At 34.7% G+C, this 19,207-nt stretch overlaps 1 long non-coding RNA gene across 1 annotated transcript in view; it reads left to right on the top strand.

The window, feature by feature from the left end:
- Nucleotides 1-19,207, top strand: part of LOC140638013 (uncharacterized) — a 481,686-nt gene that overhangs the window by 108,571 nt on the left and 353,908 nt on the right. The window contains exons 2-5 of the long non-coding RNA XR_012035131.1: nt 276-446; nt 3,543-3,687; nt 4,043-4,207; nt 4,592-4,672. This is a non-coding gene — a long non-coding RNA (uncharacterized lncRNA). The remainder of the gene's footprint in view (nt 1-275; nt 447-3,542; nt 3,688-4,042; nt 4,208-4,591; nt 4,673-19,207) is intronic.

Genomic DNA, 19,207 nt, shown 5'->3' with positions numbered 1-19,207 from the left:
TTCAAATCCATTGAGGTCTTATTGCACCTGCTCTTTATTCTGGAACACAGACCAATAGAATACTTACTCTCTGGGATCCTACAGAATAAGGATTGCCAAACATAGCAAATGAAAATATAAAACACCCAGTTGAGTTTGAATTTCAGATAAGCAATAAATGATTTTTATGTGTGTAAATGTGTTCCATATAGTATTTGTGGTATACATGTACAAAAAAGTTATTTGGTGTTTATGTAATTCAAATTTAACTGCATGTACTTTTTTTTTTTTTCTAGCAACACTTTGCCAGGCCCATAAATGGAGAAAAAGAGAAATCATGTGACATTATGAAGGCTTTCAAATCTTCTACTCAGATGTGGCACTTGATACTTCTGCTTCTCATTGGCCAAAGAAGACATGACTAAGTCTGACATCAATGGGATAAGAGACGTAATCCTCCCTTGGAGGTATTCCTAGCAAGGGAGGAGTAGCATTACGATAATGATACTATATTATCATCTACTACAGTACTAAGTAAAGAATGGAAAATTTATTTCATAGTATATATGGGTTGTGCTTTTCAGGGATCTTTTTTTTCATCCTTGAAAAGGATCTAAAACAGCTCCTTTAGTTAGTGTGAAGAAGTAACTGAAGCAGGAAGGCCTACCTGATATTTGCTATGTCTCATTTTCTGAGCTTCGAGAGGAAAGCAGTTCTTTGCAGCTCTGCTCCTAGTTAAGGTGACTACTTGAGTTTAACAATGAAGGCTCATTTCTGTTTGGTTGACTGTCTTAGGTCCCATTATTTTAAGGAAAGGTTCCTGGTCTTAGTGAGTGAGCAGTGAACTGAGAATGGAAATCTGAGAGGATGAAGAAAGTGGTTTTACCAGCAGAGGCTAACATGTCTGAAGTGTTTGTTTGCTTGTGGCCCATGGCCTCTCCCATACCTCTCTCTTGGGGATGGCCTTCTTCCTTTATACACGCAGTGCAAACTCTTCTTTGTAACCATTTTTTTCTATTAAAGGTACTCCTTCATATGCCTCTACATTTCAAAGGATTTTCCTGATGGATGGGGATATGGGCTGGTGATACGCAGGATTTTCCTGGTCCCTAATGCCCTTCTAGTTTGGTCCAAGGTCTTTTTTATATTCAAAATTTTTACCAAAAATTAATTTCTAACTTTTGTTACTTTTGCCTGTCCCAGAATTCATGTTTAACTTAGTATAACATGTGGAAATTTCTCCCGGTTGATTTTCAAGGTCAATCATAATAGAACTAGATCTCTGAAATAAATAGCCTGGAATGTAATGAATACATATCATCTGCATTGACTTCTGTTTTGTTGAGTTTTTCTTTTCAGTTAAAGGCTGTTTCTAAATATTATTTCCTACTACATTATAATGTGCTTTATATTCAGAGTTTGCCTAAACAGGACATTTGGCTAATGAAGTGAGATAATGGGGAATTAAATGGTTTTCAGTGTGAAGGGAACAACATTATTTACAGGGTATATTGCCGATTAAGGAAAAGAAAGACTTTTTTTTCTTTAAAAAAAAAAAAGACAAGATGATAATAAAGTTATTCCCAACTTGTGATACGGTGTGATCACATGGGATTTCCTAATTTAATATCAACCATAGATTATAATCTTTTCATATTGAATATGCTGGTATAAAATGAGACTTAAACACTGCCTGTCACAGTTCCTGACAAGAATCATGTACTTTTAGATGAAAAGTATGGTTCATCTGAAACATATGAGGCTATATGAAATCCCATAAATATTTTTTTTTCGGGTGGAATTACTTCACCCCAGTGCCAGCAGCACTAAGAAAAAGAATTGAACTATATGACTTTTTTTATCTTAAGCACTGGGTGTCGACAAAATAGATTAAAATAGTACGGCAGAATTTGTTGATACTAGACAATTTTTTTATATAAATATAAAGCTTACCTGGCCCTATTAATAACTTATTTTACTTTTAAATATATAACTTATTGATAATATTCAGCTTTCTTTAAAATATAAATTGATAATTTTCAGTTTTATACCTCTGTACATTTTTTTAAAAACAACAAAAATAAATTACTCTGTAGTTGAGAGTGGAGTTTCCAGAGGTAAGAGGACCATTTTAAGATCATCTAGCTCCAGTGCAGCAGAATCTGGTCCAGGTCCTACTACACTCTACCACTTTGCTTCTGACAGATGTTGCCGGTCAGTGGAAGAACAAGGACTGGGAATTGTAGTCCTTCTTAACACAGCAGTTCAAATAATCAACTAGCAAACTGGTCTGGGTTGGCAGACAAGATGGAATAATCCTGTTGTTGCTAAAGGGTCCAGCCCCTTTATCTTACAAGAGGATCCTGGGTCCTAGATCGGCTGTGAGAGTTGCCAAGGGAGGCCAGAACTGGGACTGGGTCTACTTTGACTTACAGATCCGGTGCTCATCCACTTTACCAGACTGTTCAGGCAATTTAATTTAATGCAGATACTTTGAAATGGCATTTTATTTTTGTATGGCATTATTTTTTTCAAAGATTTTATTTATTTATTCATGAGAGACACAGAGAGAGAGGCAGAGGCAGAGGGAGAAGTAGACTCCCCATAAGGAGCCCAAAGTGGGACTTGATCCCAGATCCCGGGATCACACCCCAAGCTGAAGGCAGACGCTCAGCCGCTGAGCTGCCCAGGCATCCCTATATGGCATTATTGATATAAAATATTACATAATAATTATCTCAATAATGTCAGAAGAGAAACGAAGAAAAAAATAGTCCTCTTATTTTCATGCACAATTGGTAAAAAAAAATGTAGTTGCAAAAAAGAATAAAAATAGTATAGAGAAATAATATTTTGTGAATAATTCAAATTACTTTCAGCATTGTTCTAAGAACTTTATGTTGTCATTTGTTTAAAATGATTGGAGGAAGGGAGAGAGAGAATGAAACCCATAGCCCTTGAAATGCCAGATTCTGTCTCTAGAGGACTCAGACTTAAACTGATTCTAAGACTGGTTTAATCAGTAATCTGCCATCTGATGATAAATTGATCTGCTGTAGAAAATAGGAGGGGACTAAGAATGAGGAGACTGAGGGAGCCCAGCATTCCTGGTAAACACCACAAAATGGAAATCTGCATTTTTACCCCATGCTCCATATCTCTGGGCATAATGTTGCATTCTGGGGAAATGGTAATTAGTGCCTGTTTTCAATTTTGAGTCAAATGGAGAGTAGACAGAGAACTGTTTATTTTAGCAATACTTGTTTATTATTTTAGAAATACCTGTTCCATAGTTGCAACATCAGGTAGGGACAGTTCAGGGCATAATGATTAGCAAGAAATGAGTTTTCAGTGTCACTAGATTTCAGTTGTTATGACTTTCTCACTATTCTCACTTCTCCCCAACCTCCTTCCCCAGTTGGGTGACACACTCTTCATTTCTCTGAGATATTCTCTGCCATAAGCTTCTAAGAACTGTGCATTAATACTTGTTATTAGGTAAAGATCTAATAATATCATTAATACTGAAATATAAGTGATTAACAAAATGTTATCTTCCACAGGGATATTTGCATTTTATCAGGCAAACAAAGCCTTAAGCCAAAGAAATCAGTTTTTCTCACAGATATTTTAGTGCAGTCTTCCCTCTGAACTTCTGTCACATGTGGGATCCAATGCTGGACAAGATCATGGAGTGTAAGCCTCAAGGTTGTTATTATATAATTCAAACAGCTTTGATGGTCTTGGGGAAGAAATGGCCACAATAAGAGATTAAGTTAAAATGTAGAAATGAACTTGGTCTCCTGAAAAATAATTTTACCTGTGATTGATCTTGATATGAAGAATTCTATGATTTTGTGGCTGTCCCTTCATTGACCCCATTCTGAGGGACAGTGTAATGTCTCTTTTTTGAGATCTCTTCCTTCTGATAACAATGCTCAACCCCTCATAAACACCTTTCAACCATCAACTTCAGGCTGATATCCTTAGCATTGACTCACGAGAAGGATCATGCATACATGCTGTTTAATAATTATTCCTTTTTCTTCTTTTCCCCAACCAGGACTACTATTTTTCATGTTCCCAAATGCACTTTTGTAAACTACAAAATATTAAACAAAAGTGAATACTCATTATCTCTGTGATCATATGATCATCTCAAATTTCTCTGGAGCCAGGAGAAACTGACAGTGGATAATCAGATCATTGGTGAAGTGGATTATAAAAAGTGAGTCAAATTGTTAGTGTTTGCAAGGACACAGTCTTACACATATTTTGGTGATAGCTATCATAAAATGTTTAAATGTCAACTAGGGAATTAAAGTGGTCCTGAGAATAAGACAGAAAAAGATAGCGAAAAGATCATGATGATTTAAGTTTTGATTATAGTATGACTAAGAATTCAAATGGGATAAAGTCCAGTAGGATTTTGAACTATAGGCAGACTGACAAAAAAGGACAAGGACTCATGTACTCTTCACTTGACAGAAAGATTGATAAAGTTAAAAAGAAAATAGTGGGATAAAATAAGAGCTATAGAAGAAATATTAGGATGGAATTTTCTAGTTTTCCTCAATGTGAAAGGGAGAGCAACTGTGTCTTGTGTTTGCAGTGGATGTTACTTACTGAGGTGTTCCTGAAGTACTCTGTGGCCATTCTATGCACTGAGCAACATGGACTGAGGGACCTCTGGGTGAGTGTGAATGGGAGGAGAACCAAGGAATATGGAAAACTGTAGGCTGACCTCTGCTCTTACTGAGCTTTTTAATTACCTTTCCCACAAAATTTATGTCCAGTAGTAGCAATGTAAATAAAAGGGCTTTTCACCAAGAGGGAAGTAGGTCAGGGCTTAGGAAATGAGACAGATTTATTATGTTCTGTGTGTATTCTTATTCCCCCTTTAAAAACGATTTTTGAAAGAAAGATACAGAGGAAAATATTTAGAAACACTAATTTAAAATTAGCATAATAAGGAAATGAATCAATAAGGCTGCAGAAGAGACTTCTGCAAATAAGATGCTACAAAGTACTTTCCCTCAGGACAGCAGGGACAGTGTGAGACCACAAAAATTTTTTTTCTAAGCCTATGCCTTTATAAAACCAAATTATACAGGTGTTGGAAACTTATGCCTTGAGATATTTTGCCAAGGAAGTGGTGTTTCACTCTCTACTAAAGAAAACCACATTCTTCCTCACATTCAAAAAAAAAAAAGGGAAAAGAAAAAAAAAAAAAGAAAAAATCACACCTCTATTCAGAGCCCAAGTTGTCATCAGAAAGGAAAAGGTTGGAGTTCATTTATCATGTGCATTTCTATGGCTACAGAGATAATTGGGTTGATTCCAACTAGCCTTCACTTCTCTCGCATTTTAATTGAAAAGCCTTCAGAGTGTTAGAAGCACCGAACTGGCCTTAGACTTGAGGGGACTTCGCTTGGGCAGCAGGGGACCAAAATGACAACCAGAGGACAGGCTAAGCAGTGTGTGGAACCAGGGGCCTGTTGTGTTACTGCTTGAACAGGCAGGGGGTCTGGGGCCAGTCTGTGCATTCTATACTTGTGTTTGGCTTGAAAATACAGTTTTCATTTCTGGCTACATTTGATTTAACATTTTTATCACAGCATTTCTGTTAAGGCGAGTGTATGACATCAGGTCCGTCATCAGCCTGAAGAATTTAAACTGAGTTTGGTTGATTAAAATAAAGGACTCAAGAGCAAATGGCTTGAAGGTAGCAGAGACTATAACCAGCCTGTAACTTTTGGGAAGTGTTAAAATGGATGTATATTTAATATTGTTTTCACTTTTCATCATCAAACCCATCCCTATTAAAACTTTGCTGGTTCAGTTGGTCAAGTTTTATGATTGAGTGGACTCTGTGCACGCTCAAGGTATGTGTAGGAGATTAATTTATAAGCTCTTCTAACTCTGAATCTCTAAGGTTTATTCTGTCTATGTGTTGTTTGCATAATGCACTTTTGTACAGCTAAAGCACTACCTAAAAGGGATTATTTTCATATTCAGCACATTAAAAATCTAGCTCAATTCGCAGATCCCATTCTGTGTTTATGCCTGAGATAACAGGTGAAAAGTATCTCATTACAAGTGTCCATGAAGCAAACATAAGAATGAGAATGTTTGGGGAGAGAATGTACCCCTACTGAAATTAATTCCCCAGTGGTTTTATTAAAGTCTGCAAATTGCATTATTTTCCCATCATATTTGAAATATTGCCCTCCCTTAATGCCTGCTCTAACCCATGCCATGCCATCTTCCCTGGAGTGTCTAGACATGGTGTCTTAGATTTATGTGTATGATCTCAGTGTGTTACAACATCACTCCTGACTAATGCATTATTACAATACTTACAGATATTCCCAAGTGCCACTGTATTGATTAGAAAATCACCAATCTGCATATGCACACCATCTGTGCTGTGGAGAAGCAAAAAATGCAGGATGACATTTGCCTTATTCGAAGGAAGATTCAGAAACCACTAATAGAACGAAGAGGGAATTCTCTTTTGCAAGGAAGGAATTTGGCTTTTTAAAATAAAAAGAAAAGTACATAAGAATTTTTATAGAGCTATACAGTGTAAACCTAGGTGTTTAAAACTACTCATTTCTCTCCCCTTTCACCGGTAGATGGAAAGGCCAGGTCTCAGCATGCAAACAGCATGCTTAACCATTTAGATCCTGAAAATGATACCATATCAGGACCACTGGTGCCATGAAATTGATGAATCTCAGCTCAACTGCAGCAGCCCTTTGGTAGAAAAGCTGCCTGTAGTGAGCAGTCGGTTGTGTCTCAGTGGAAAGGCCAAAAGCATGCCTGCAAAAGATGAATGAGGCACTCACCTACTGGGCTGAAATGCTTTTAAAGGACAGGAATCTGTTTATCTTTGATTGATTGTTCAGTCTGATACTTTCCTTTATAAAGTTTATTGACTACAAGAACATAAATCAAAGAAAAACAAATCACAGGTTCAATTTTGGGGGCATTGACATCCTGCCATCTCTGCAGCAACTGCTCATACAAGTCAAGGGGCAGGAAGAAGGATGCAAGTAACTAGGAGGAAAAATCACATGATGGAAATGGCCACTAGGAAAGCTCTACTCTTATGATTCTCCTAACAGCTCTTTAGGTTGTGAATGTCTTGATACATACTACAATACCAGGAGTTCAGGCAGCTGCTGGAATGTGAATAGTCAGAAAAAAGAATGAAAGAAAGAAAGAAAAAGAGAAAAAGGATTTTTAAAAATAACTAATTGCAAGGAAGTGACACTGTTAGATCTGCCATTTTTTAATGTCATCTGTTATTGATCAGTCTGTCTCTAGTCTTATCCATTAGGTGTATTTATTTCACTCCCTCCTTTTCTTAAGAAAAAAATTGAAAATATTAAAACAAGAACTCTAATGACATTTTAGTGAATTGAGGGGATAGAGCAGGAGGCTCTAATCACATGTCCACCCAGTCTTGCCCCATCCCAATGCAGGGAATTATTGTTTTGCCATCCTTGTCTTTAAGGAGCTCTTGTCTGCAAGGATTGTGAGCTAAACTCTAAAAGTGGTTATAAACTAGATGGAATAGTGTCAATGACCCTCATGAAGGATCACATTGTGTCTCTCCTTTTAAACTAAATTTGCAAGGACTAAAATGTCTACAGTCCTCTGTTAGTGTGGACATGTGCCTCTCTCTAAGGTTTGGTTAGACCAATGACCAGTTTCCCATTGTGGAGAATTTAACAGCATCATTCTCAAAATTTGTCATTTTGAATTCTCTCTCACTTTAAAACAAATTGTATTCTTCATTCCCTATGCATTTTTCAAGATGATTGTCTTCTAGTTTTTGCTTTTAGACAGCTAAAAATTATTTATGGGATACTTTGGGGTTCAAGGAGGAATTGTCTTTGGGTTTCAGAAGCCAGTCTCTGAAGAAATTTTCTATATTTCATTAAAAATCAATGAGGGGTGGAGGGAAAGGAGGACGCATACACCAGTCCTCTCCAAGTGGGTGTCTGTCAGAATTTCCACCTATTGCCCCAGGCAGCAGTAGTAATGGTCGTAAAACTGAACCGCGAAAAGTAATACTCTCTAAACTGACAGGGGCTGGAGAAGATCGAGGGAAGGAGTTTGCTGCTGGATAGAGTGTAAAACATGTCCTTACTGCTTCTCTGCAGGAACCCGGAGCACCTCACAAAGCCTTCCCAAGAGCAAATATCACTTTGCAGTGGTCACCACTGGCAGAGCCACTAATGAGGCCTAATTGGAGCGACAGGGCCTGCCTGTGCACATTAGCATCTCTAAGTTATCCCAATTAAGGAACAAGATACAGCAGGGTGGGCATTGTTTGGATACTGGTGCCCTGCTTGGGTGTGCTGCAAGGAACAAGGCCAAAGGCTGAGTGCCTCCAACCACCCAATGTGTGACCTAATTGCTAATTGATGCACAACCTTGGGTGGCCTGCTGCTTCTTAATGATGTTTGAGACAGTTTGGGGTCCTAAAACAACAAGCTTGTTTTGGAACAAAGCCAATAATTTATCTTCATTTATTGGTGTTTTACCCTTTTAGGAAAAAAAAAAAAAAAAAAAACAGGCACACACACTGCAGGATGGGAATAAGAAACACTAGATACTAAACTGTAAGGAAAAGAGGCCCGTTGTGGTTAATAAGTAGAAAGGCTAAGAGGTAGAAAGTGAGGCAATGTTAGAGTAGTTGTTTCTGGAGCATCAAGGGGTAATGGGAAAAGAGAAAATTGTGTGGCATGTTACAGTTTAAAGATGAGACCACAACAAGAAACTTTTTAAATTTACAGAATTTATCTCAGAACCCACTGCCTATGAGAATGGCTTCATTATCACCTTCTCCACAGTTCTCTTCTAGTCTTCATAATTTCACGGAACTGTGGAATGAGTAGACAATTTAAAGATGAGTTACAAAGATTGAGAAAGTTGGGGTATTTTTGACAAGATGGAAATGGAGATGGGCTGAATTTTTTTATTCATTACTTTATTCATTCATTCAACGTCATTTAATCGCCTTCTGTGCTCCAAATACTCAGCTAGGTACTGGCGCTTATAGGGTCTACAGAACAGTATAATCCCCGACTTTACAGGATTTATATGTTAGCAGAAAAAAGTCGTTAAATAAGAAGGAAAATAATAGTTGAATTTTATTAAGTTTCTTAGTACATGCTAGGCAGGATGAGGGTGTTAATTTAATCTAGAGGTTAAGGATTTTCCTGAAGAAGTAGAGTTGACCTTGACACTGAGGAGGCCATTCCTCTGGTTTTTGGGATAAAACTAATTTATAGTTCCCTTAAAATTGTATACATTAATATTTGGACTGCTTTTAAAATCAAGAAGTAACAAATTTTACTTAAATATAGCATAGTTTTTAAAATATCCACTTGATTTCTACACAATGACTGATGTAAGTGGGGAAAGGTGTAGTTTGTGAAAAAAAGATAAAGTAGAAAGACAGAAAAGAGAGGAAGAGAGATAAAAAAAAGGGAAAGAGGACAAACAGTGAGGGAAGAAATATACCCACAGTAATGGGAGTACTTATCAACAGACATTAAAAGAAGAAAGTACTTGGCAGATACAAATAGGAAAGAAGAAAAAATAGAAGTAAAAGAGATGTGGACATGGAAAAAGGGAGTGGAGGTGAAAAAAGTATTATGGATTGTGGAACAACTTCTAGTCTGACATGGACTGGTCAAATCTTCCTTGTTTTTGCATTGTAGTTTCTGGAAGTAGTTATAGCTCCTATTAACTCTAAATGCTAAAGAGCCGGTCTGTCCCTAAATATACTCTTACCATATGAGCCAGCAACCATGCTTTTTCATATTTATCTAAAGAATTTAAAACTTATGTCCACCAAAAAAACCTTATGCATGGATGTTTATAGTAGCTTTATTCATAATTACTAAAACTTGGAAACAAGCCAGGTATCCTTTAGTAGGTGAATGAATAAAGAAACATCCAGAAGATGGGATATTATTCAGCACTAAGTAGAAATGATCTTAAGCCATGAAAAGACATGGAGGAACCTTGAAATTCATGTTACTAATAAGTGAAAGAAGTCATTTTGAAAAGGCTACATACTATATGATTCCAACTAATTCTAGAGAAGGCCAAACTATGGTGACAATACGAAAGTGATTGCCAGAGATGAGAGGTAAGGGAGGTATGAGTAGATGGAACACAGGTTTTTAGGCAGTGAAAATACTGTGTATGATATCATAATGATGGATATATATCCTTATACATTTTTCCAAACCCATAGAATGTACAACCCCAAGAGTGAGTCCTAATGTAAATTATGAACTTTGGATAATAGTGAGATCTCAATGTAGGTTTATCAATTGTAACAAATGTACCACTTTGATGGAGATGTTGATAATGAGGGAGGCTATATATGTATGGGGAGGAGAAATATGGGAAATTACTTTCTGCAGTTTTTCTATGGACCTGAAACAGCTCTAAAAAATAAAATCCATTTTTAAAAAAACTAGAAACACACACACACACATGCATCAGGTATAGGCACATGCAGAAGAGAAACCATGTGACAATCTAGGGAGAAGGTGGCCAACTACAAGCCAAGGAAAAACTAAAGGTGGTAATACCTTGATTTTGAACTTCTAGCCTCCAAGATGATAAAATAAATGTCTGCTGTTTAAGTCACTTAGTCTGTTGCATTTTTTGTGACAACCCTATCAAACTAACAGAAGGGTTATATCACACTCAGGGAGTTACTTTAGAATGTGCTGCTTTATGCCCATCACAGTGGGCATTATTCATTGCCTACAGTCAGGACTTGTATCTGCTGTGGCTTTTTTTTTTTTTTTAAGATTTTATTTATTTGAGAGGGAAAGAGTGCAAGTGTGTGGGTGCATGTATGAGTGAGGGGAGGGGCAGAGGGACAAGCAGACTCCCCACTGAGCGGGAGCCTGATGCTGGGCAAGGCTGGATCCCAGGACCCTGAGATCATGATCTGAGCCAAAAGTCAAACACTTAACCAGCTGAGCCACCCAGGTGCCCCCGCTCTGGCTTTTCTTACTAGACTTCTTTCTTCCTAGTGAATTTCATGCTTGGAACTCTGTTACTATTTTTTTAATTGTTTAAATTTTTTAATTTTTATTTATTAAAGTTTTAACTTAAAAATAGAACCTAATTCATCTTTAAGCATTCCCTCCCAGTTTCCTCAAGTACATGTTTGTGTGTTTTGTCTTGTTCTGGTTTTTTGCAATTATACTGAAGTGTTACATATCTATGGAAAGTGCAGAGATCACAGATGTATACTTTGTAAGTTGACACACTGAAATAACAAGCATCCAGATTCAGAAACAGACTGTAATTATGACTTCAGAAGTTTCCTTGAGGCCTCTTTTAGTCATTGTCTTTTTTCCTGAGAGTAACCATTATCTCATTTCTAATGCCGAAGGTTAGATTTGTCTATTTTTGAACTTTATCTAAATGGAATTGTAGAGTATGTACTTCTGTGTGTAGTTTTTGGATTAATATTATGTTGGTGAGATTTGCATGATATTGCATTTGGCTGCAGTTCATTCTCATTGGAATATAGTATTCCATTTTATGAATATATCATAATTCATTCTACTGTTGACAGATTTCAGGATTGTTTTCAGTGTAGGGCTATTTTTTTGTTTGGTATAATTTTTACTCTATAATTAGAGCATGAGAATTGCCACTGTTCCACTTCCTCTTCTACATTATCAGATTTTATTTCATGTGCTACTTTAAATATGTATTTCCCTCATGAATTATGATGTTGAATTTCTCTGTGTATGTTTATGGCCATTAAGATTACCCGTTCTGTGAATTGAAAGTTTAAATTCTTTAATGATTTTTCTTTTAGATTACATGCTTTTTACTTATTTTATATATCCTCAATGTTAATTGTTATTTGTTATGCATACTGCAAAGACTTTCTCCCAGACTATGGCTTTCTCTCTTTTTTAAGAAAACCTTTAGATTAAAATAGTTTTAGATTTACAAAAAGTTGCAAAGGTAGTACAGAAAATTCCTATATACCCCAAACTCAGTTTGCCTTATTAAGATCTTACATTAGTGTGTCACAATTAATGAACAAATATAGGGTATTATTAAATAAAGTCCATACTTTATTCAAATTTCCTTACCTAATGTTCTTTTCCCCCTTTTCCAGGATCCCATCCAGGATATCACATTAATTTAGTCATCATGTCTCTTTAGGCTTCTCTTGGCTGTGACAGTTTTTCAGTTTTCCCTTGTTTTTGATGACCTTAATAATTTGAGGAATACTGATGAAGTATTCCTCAGCTGGAATTTATGTGATATTTTTCTCATAGTTATACAGAGGTTAAGGGTTCTGGGAAGGAAAATCACAGATGAGAAATGCCATTCTCATTACATCAGATGAAGGATACATACTATCAACATGACTTACTATTATTGATATTGACATCAATCACCTGACTCAGGTAGTATTTGTCAGGTTTCTCCATTATAAAGTAATTCATTTTTTTCCGTTGCCATATTGCATTCTTTTGAAGGAAGTCACTATAGGCAGTCCACAGTTAAGTAGTAGGAAGCTATATTCCACCTCTTTAGAGATGATATGTATACATAAATTATTTAGAATTCCTTTGAGTGGGACATATGTCTATTCTGTCCCATTTATTTATTTAATCATTTATTTATAGCCATATGGAGTTACGAGTATTTATTTTATACTTTAGATTCTAATCCACTACTACTCCATTTACATTGTTTCTCAAATTGTTCCAACTTTGGCTATTTTATTTATTTATTTATTTTTACTTTACTCAAAGATTTTTATTCTAAACACTTGGAAAAAATGTTAATATTATACTTTATGGTTTGTATTGTTTTGTGTAATGTTTAAGAAATTCTACTCAGTCCTGTGTTCTACATATGTAACATTTGGCAAATTCAAATACAATTCAGGAAATTACTAATTTCTATTTGAATTTTTGTGTATAATATGAAGCAGGGATCCAGTTTCTACTTTTTGCATATTTGACCAATTTTCCCTATTCCATTTGTTTAACAGACTATATCTTTTTTACTATTTATAATGTCACCACAGATATATTTAATTTTTGTTTGTACATGAGTCTATTTTGGGGCTTTCTTTCCCTTTTAGTTTGTCTACCTGTCACTGCATCCATATTATATTGTCTTAATTATGGAAGTGTAAAAAGTTTGTTTACATGAATTCTTTTTTAGAATTGTCGTAGCTATTCTTGGTTCTTTAATTACACGTATAAATTTTAGTATTAGTTTTTCACAGGATATTTTGTTAGGAAATTGATTTGAAAAATACTCATTTCTTTTTTTTAATGAAATCCTTTATAGGGACGCCGGGGTGGCTCAGGAGTTTAGCACCTGTCTTGAGCCCAGGGCATGATCCTGGAGTCCCAAGATTGAGTCTCACATCGGGGTCCCTGCATGGAGCATGCTTCTCTCTCTGCCTATGTCTCTACCTCTTTCTCTCTGTGTCTCTCATGAATAAATAAAATCTTAAAAAAAATGAAATCCTTTATTTCCATTAAATATTATAATTTATCATGACTATGTAGAATGCTTTTAAATTTTGTATATTGACCTTATGTGCAGAAATCTTGAACCTTTGTAATAGTCTAATGATTAATTTAGTTTGTCCAGAATTATCTGTACATGCAACTGTATTATTTATATATACATTCTAATGTATATGTAGTATTTATTTGTCTTATTTTCTTGCATTAACTAGGATTTCCAGTACAATATTCACCTGTGGTATTTAACTTCCAAATATTTGGGGGATTTTACAGATAAGTTTCTGTTATTAATCCCTGAATAAATTCTATCATGATAAGATAACATAATCTGTATTATTTTACTCCTTTAATAATTGAGAGCTTCTTTTATGGCCCAGCATACATTTTATCTTTGGGAATATTCGATGTGCACTTGAATCTGTACTTACCAGCTATTGGTGTAGTGTTCTATGAATGTTAGGTAATTTCATTGATAATGTTTTAAAATCACATATATATTTCTATTTACTTTCTGTCTATTAATTACTGAGTGAGAATGTTGAAATGGCAATTGCAATTGTGAATTTATTTATTTCTTCCTTAAGTTTTGTCAGGTTTTCTTACAGGCACTTGAAGCTTTGTATCTGAATGTATGTATATTTAGGATTTTTATGTCTTCTTTATCATTATGAAGTGTCTCTATCCCTGATTACATTTCTTATCTTGAAGTCTACATTTATATTATTATGGCCACTCTAGCTTTCTTACAATGAGTGTTTCATAGTATATATTTTTACATCTATGCTTATATCTATACCTACTTACATCTGTACTTAAAGTCAGGTTCTATTACAGATAGAATATAGGTGGGTCTTACTTTCTTCTTAGTCTGTTTAATAATCTCTTCCTTTTAATTGCAATGTTTTTTCCTTTTACATTTAGTAGAAGTAAGATTGGTCTGGCTAGGTTTAAATCTGCAAACTTATTTTTTCTATTCTACTTATATTTTTTCTTTTTCTTTTTTCCTTTTTGTCTTTTTCTCCCTTTTATTTTTAAGTATTTTTATGAATCTCTTTTATTTCCACTGTTGGTTTGTCATCTATAACTCTTGGTTTTATACTTTTAGTGATTGCTCCAAGACTTAAAAGTTGCATGTTTAATTTGTTACAGTGTACCTTCACACATGATACTTCATTATGTGAAACATAGGAACCTTATAACAGTTTACTTTCATTTTCCCCTCATATCCTTAATGCCTATTGTTATCATATTTTTTCTATGTATGTTACAATTCCACAAAGACATTGATTATAATTTCTGATTTAATTGGTTAATTATGCTTGAAGAATTTTTTTAAAGAAATTTTTAAATGGAGAAACAAAACTCTTTTACATTTACCCACAGGTTTACCATTTCTTTCTTCATTCTACTGTATAGCTTCAAGTTTTCACTTGTTAATATTTTCTGTTTCAAGAATATCCTATAACATTTCTTGAAATGAAAACCTGCTGACAATAAATACTCTTAGTTTTTGTTGGTCTGAAGAGTTTTTATTTCATCTTCATTTTTCAAGTATTTAAAAATTGTTCATTATTATATTCACAGGTTATTTATTTTTCTTTAGCAATTTAAAGATTACATTCCATTATTTCCTGGATTGCTAAGATTCTGACAAAAATCTGTTGCCATTCTTTTTTTTCTGTATATAGTGTATCTTTTTTATTGGTCTTTTTAAAGAACTTCTGATCAGTGGTTTTCAGGAAGTTGATGTGTGCTTCAGTGTGGCTTTATTTTTGTTCATCCTCGAACTTAAATGTTTTCCTGGATCTATAAGTTTATCTTGTCACTAAAGTTAAAAAAATTTAGCCACTGGTTTTTTCAAGCATTCTTTCTGTCCTCACGTTTTTCTTTCCTTTGGCAAGTTCAGTTATACATATGTTAGAGTACTTGATTTTGTTCCATAGGTTACTGAGTTTCTGGACTTGTTCTCGTTCAGATATATTTTTTCATTTTGAGCTTCATTTGAAAAGTTTCTATGGCTGTTTTGTGAAGCTCACTGATTTTTTTCCTGCAGTATCTGCTGTGCTGTTAACACTATTTAGTGAAATTTTAATTTCAGTTATTTTATACTCCATTTGGGCCTTTGTAAAATCTTCTGTTCTCCACATTATGGTGATATTTTTCTTTAATTTTTAGAGCATACTGGTAAACATCTTTTTTGGCTACTTCCACTATCTCTGTCATTTCTGATTATGCTTTTATCAATTGATGTCTTTCCTGATTATGTGTCAGTTTTTCCTGTTGCTCTTTATATCTAATAATATTTGATTACAAATCAAACATTATGAATTTCACATTTTTAAGCATCGGACATTGTCGGTTTTTTTTTTTTTTAAAGAATAGTCAAGTTACTTGAGAATCACTTTGATCCTTCTGAGTCTTATTTTTAGTTTTTTAAGGTAGGTATATAGTAGGATTTATTCTAGACCATGTTTAGCCCTATTAATAAATTGTCAACCTTCTGAGTTCTCTAATGAATGTTCCATATAGTCAGTGAGGTCTCCTCAATCTGGCTTTTTGGGATTTGAATGATTTCCTGCTTTGTGTCAGCTCTAGGAATCATTTGTTTTGTAGCTATCCCATAATTGTTCTTTTTCTAAAAGTTGCTTTTTGCTTGGCTTCATAGAGTTTCTACATAGGTGTGTGCAGGTTAGTATTTATTAACATACTCAAGAGGACTGTGTGCAGATTTCTGAAGCATTTTCTGTATATATCTCCCTCCTTTTTTGTACTCTCCTTTGAAAATTCTAGTCTCCTTGGCCTTACCAAAAGCTGATTCCTGTCTTCTCATTTTGGGAAGACTTCTATTGTTTGTTTGGGTTCTCCCTCCATGCACCATGGTCTGGAAAGTGTGTCTAAGCAGATACCTGGGGGTGATTATAAGGCTTATTTAATTTATTTTTTTCTCTTTCTTGGGAGGAATCATAGTTCTGTGATGTTCAGTGTTCAGTTTCTAAAAACTGTTGCTTTATATATTTTGTTCAGTTTTCTAGTTGTTTATAGTGAGAGGGTAAACTTGTATCCACTTCCTCTTTCATGTCAGAAACAGAAGATACATTGTATAGTTTTCAATTAGTTTTTGTTGTTTTTATTGATATTGCTCTCATTACCATTTAGATACAGTTTCCTCATCTTAGCCATAGTTTGGATTTGATAATTCTTAATAAAGGAGGTTAATTTTAAGGAAGAAGACAGAAAGGGAAAGGCTAAACCAGCTATCTTAGCCCCCCCACGCTTTAACAATTTTTATTTATTTTAGAGAGAAAGTGTGAGTGAGTTGGGGAAAGGGTGAAGGGGGAGAGAGAGAGTATCCCAAGCAGGCTGCATGGCCGGCCTGGAGCCCCACATGGGACTCTATCCCACAACTGAGGTCATGACCCGAGCCAAAATCAAAAGTTGGATGCTCAATTGCCTGAGCCACCCAGGAGCCCCTATCTTTTATTGAAAAAGTCAAAACTTTCCCAGAACCATTACCAGCAGACATGAGCTTAAGTTTCTTTGGTCTCAGATCATATGGCCTTTCACAACTGCTAAAGAGGCAGATAGAGAGAGGGTAATAGGATTATTATGAGTGGCATAAATGATGATCCATTCAGACTACCACCACAGACAAAATTGGGGTTCCATTAAGCTAAAGAAAGGGAGAACAAATATTGGATAGTCAGGAAGCCAAGTTTGTCTTAATTGGTGATTTTTTTTCTTTAACCGCTTTATTGGGGTTTGATTGACAAACAGTATGCCACATTTAAAGTTTGTGATTTGTAAGTTTTGACATACATTAACCAATAAAACCATTACAGCAACCAGGACAGCAAACATATCCATCATTCCAAAAGTTTTCTTGTACTAGTTTTTAATTCCTCCCTCCTACACTTGACTGTCTTCAGGAAACCTACGATTTGCTTTCTATCAATGTAGATCAGTTGCCTTTTCTACAGTTTACACAAATGAGTCATATAGCATGTACTTTTTTATCTGGCTTCTTTCACTCTGCAGAATATGGAGATTCACTTACGTATCAGTTATTCATTTCTTTTTGTTGATGAGTATATTTCATTGTATGGATATACCATACACCCACTGTTCACTAATTGATGGACATTTGCATTTTTGACTATTACAAGTAAAGCTGCTATAAACATTTATGTGCAAAAAAAAGTCAGTTTTAGCTCAAAATCTGTATATGTTTTTGTTAGTTTTTTTCTATTGTGAGATTGTGGTTAAGCCTACCAAGGCTCTTGTTTAGGGAGGCTAAATAATCTCTATTTTGGGTATATACTAGCTAATTTCCAAACCTCTCTTTTAATTTAATGTCTACATATTTCCCATTTAAATAGTTTTTATTCTAATTCTTACTTCCAGAATAAGAAAATTGAGAATTAAGCGAGAGATGCTATTTTACATCTGGCCTTTATTATATTCTTCCAGAGATCTAAAACTAAATGCATTTTCAACACCATAGTTGATATTAGATTTTAGGCACCAAATGGTGCCTCAATGTCTGAGGAGATGCTCCCTAGGCTGTCCCCCCAAATGTGTAAGTTTTCTTTTGCCTTGCAGAATATTGAATAATAATAATTTAAAAATTCTAGAGTTTCAATTGTTCCCCAGTAGAAACTCTAGTTTAGTTTAACTATTTTAAAATATCTCAGGAGACTAAGAAACTATTTTAAATAGATTACAATATATTGTGGCATCATCTCATGCTAATACAATTTAAATGAATACTATCTTTCATAGACAATCTGTTTTAAAATTCTATCTGTAAATCTGCTGAGGGAGAATTGTAAACATAGGATCATTGTTATTTTCCTTATTATAAAAAAATACTATTCTTGAAATCTACTTTATTTAGGTCCTGAAGTAATTTTAGAAAGTGTACACAGTTTTGCTTTCCAAGGTCATGAACATGTATAAATATATACATTTAGGTACAAGAGAAAGCTTTCAGTCATGCATAGTTTCAATATCGCTCACACCATACCATCTTTCTCTAAGGTAGAAAACTAAAGAGGACCTAAAAGTTTCAAGTAGCTGCACATTTCCTGGAGTAGAACAAAATAGAAAATATCCAAGTTAGATTGTGTGAAAAAACGAGGTAAAACCTTATTTGTGTTGAAGGATGGGGGCAAATGCTTTTGGACGCTTTTCGGACTACAGCATAAGTCAATTCATTAAGAAGGCTCATTTGACTTCATCTTTCAGATCCCTTTAGTAACAAAAGCAATGGTCCAACAAGATCTCAGTAAAAGCATAATAATAATAATGTCAATGCTAATAATAGTAAGATGAAACAAAAATTCCACACTCAGAAATATTAACAAAAACAGACAAAACAAACAAACAAAACTAACAGAAAATATGGAGAAGCAAGCTGGTCAGACATCTGAAATAATTTTCCATATTGAATTACAAATTTCTTTTCACACTCATGGGTCAAAAATTTTTTAGTTTTATAATGTTGATTACTAATGAGTTTTTGGGTTGGTCCATGATTTTGGATAATGGTGAGAGAAGTGCTCAAAAGCAGTATAGGTTTATTTATGTGAATATATAAAAGTACATTATGGTGAAGAATCCTTAATTTAGAGTTGCATAAAGAATTTGAAGATTACTTCAAAGGG

This window comes from Canis lupus, chromosome 8 (assembly GCF_048164855.1).
Source record: "Canis lupus baileyi chromosome 8, mCanLup2.hap1, whole genome shotgun sequence".
In the NCBI taxonomy this organism is placed as follows: Eukaryota; Metazoa; Chordata; class Mammalia; order Carnivora; family Canidae; genus Canis; species Canis lupus.
Note: the sequence above shows the minus strand (reverse complement) of the source record. Positions and strands in the feature narration are given on the sequence as shown.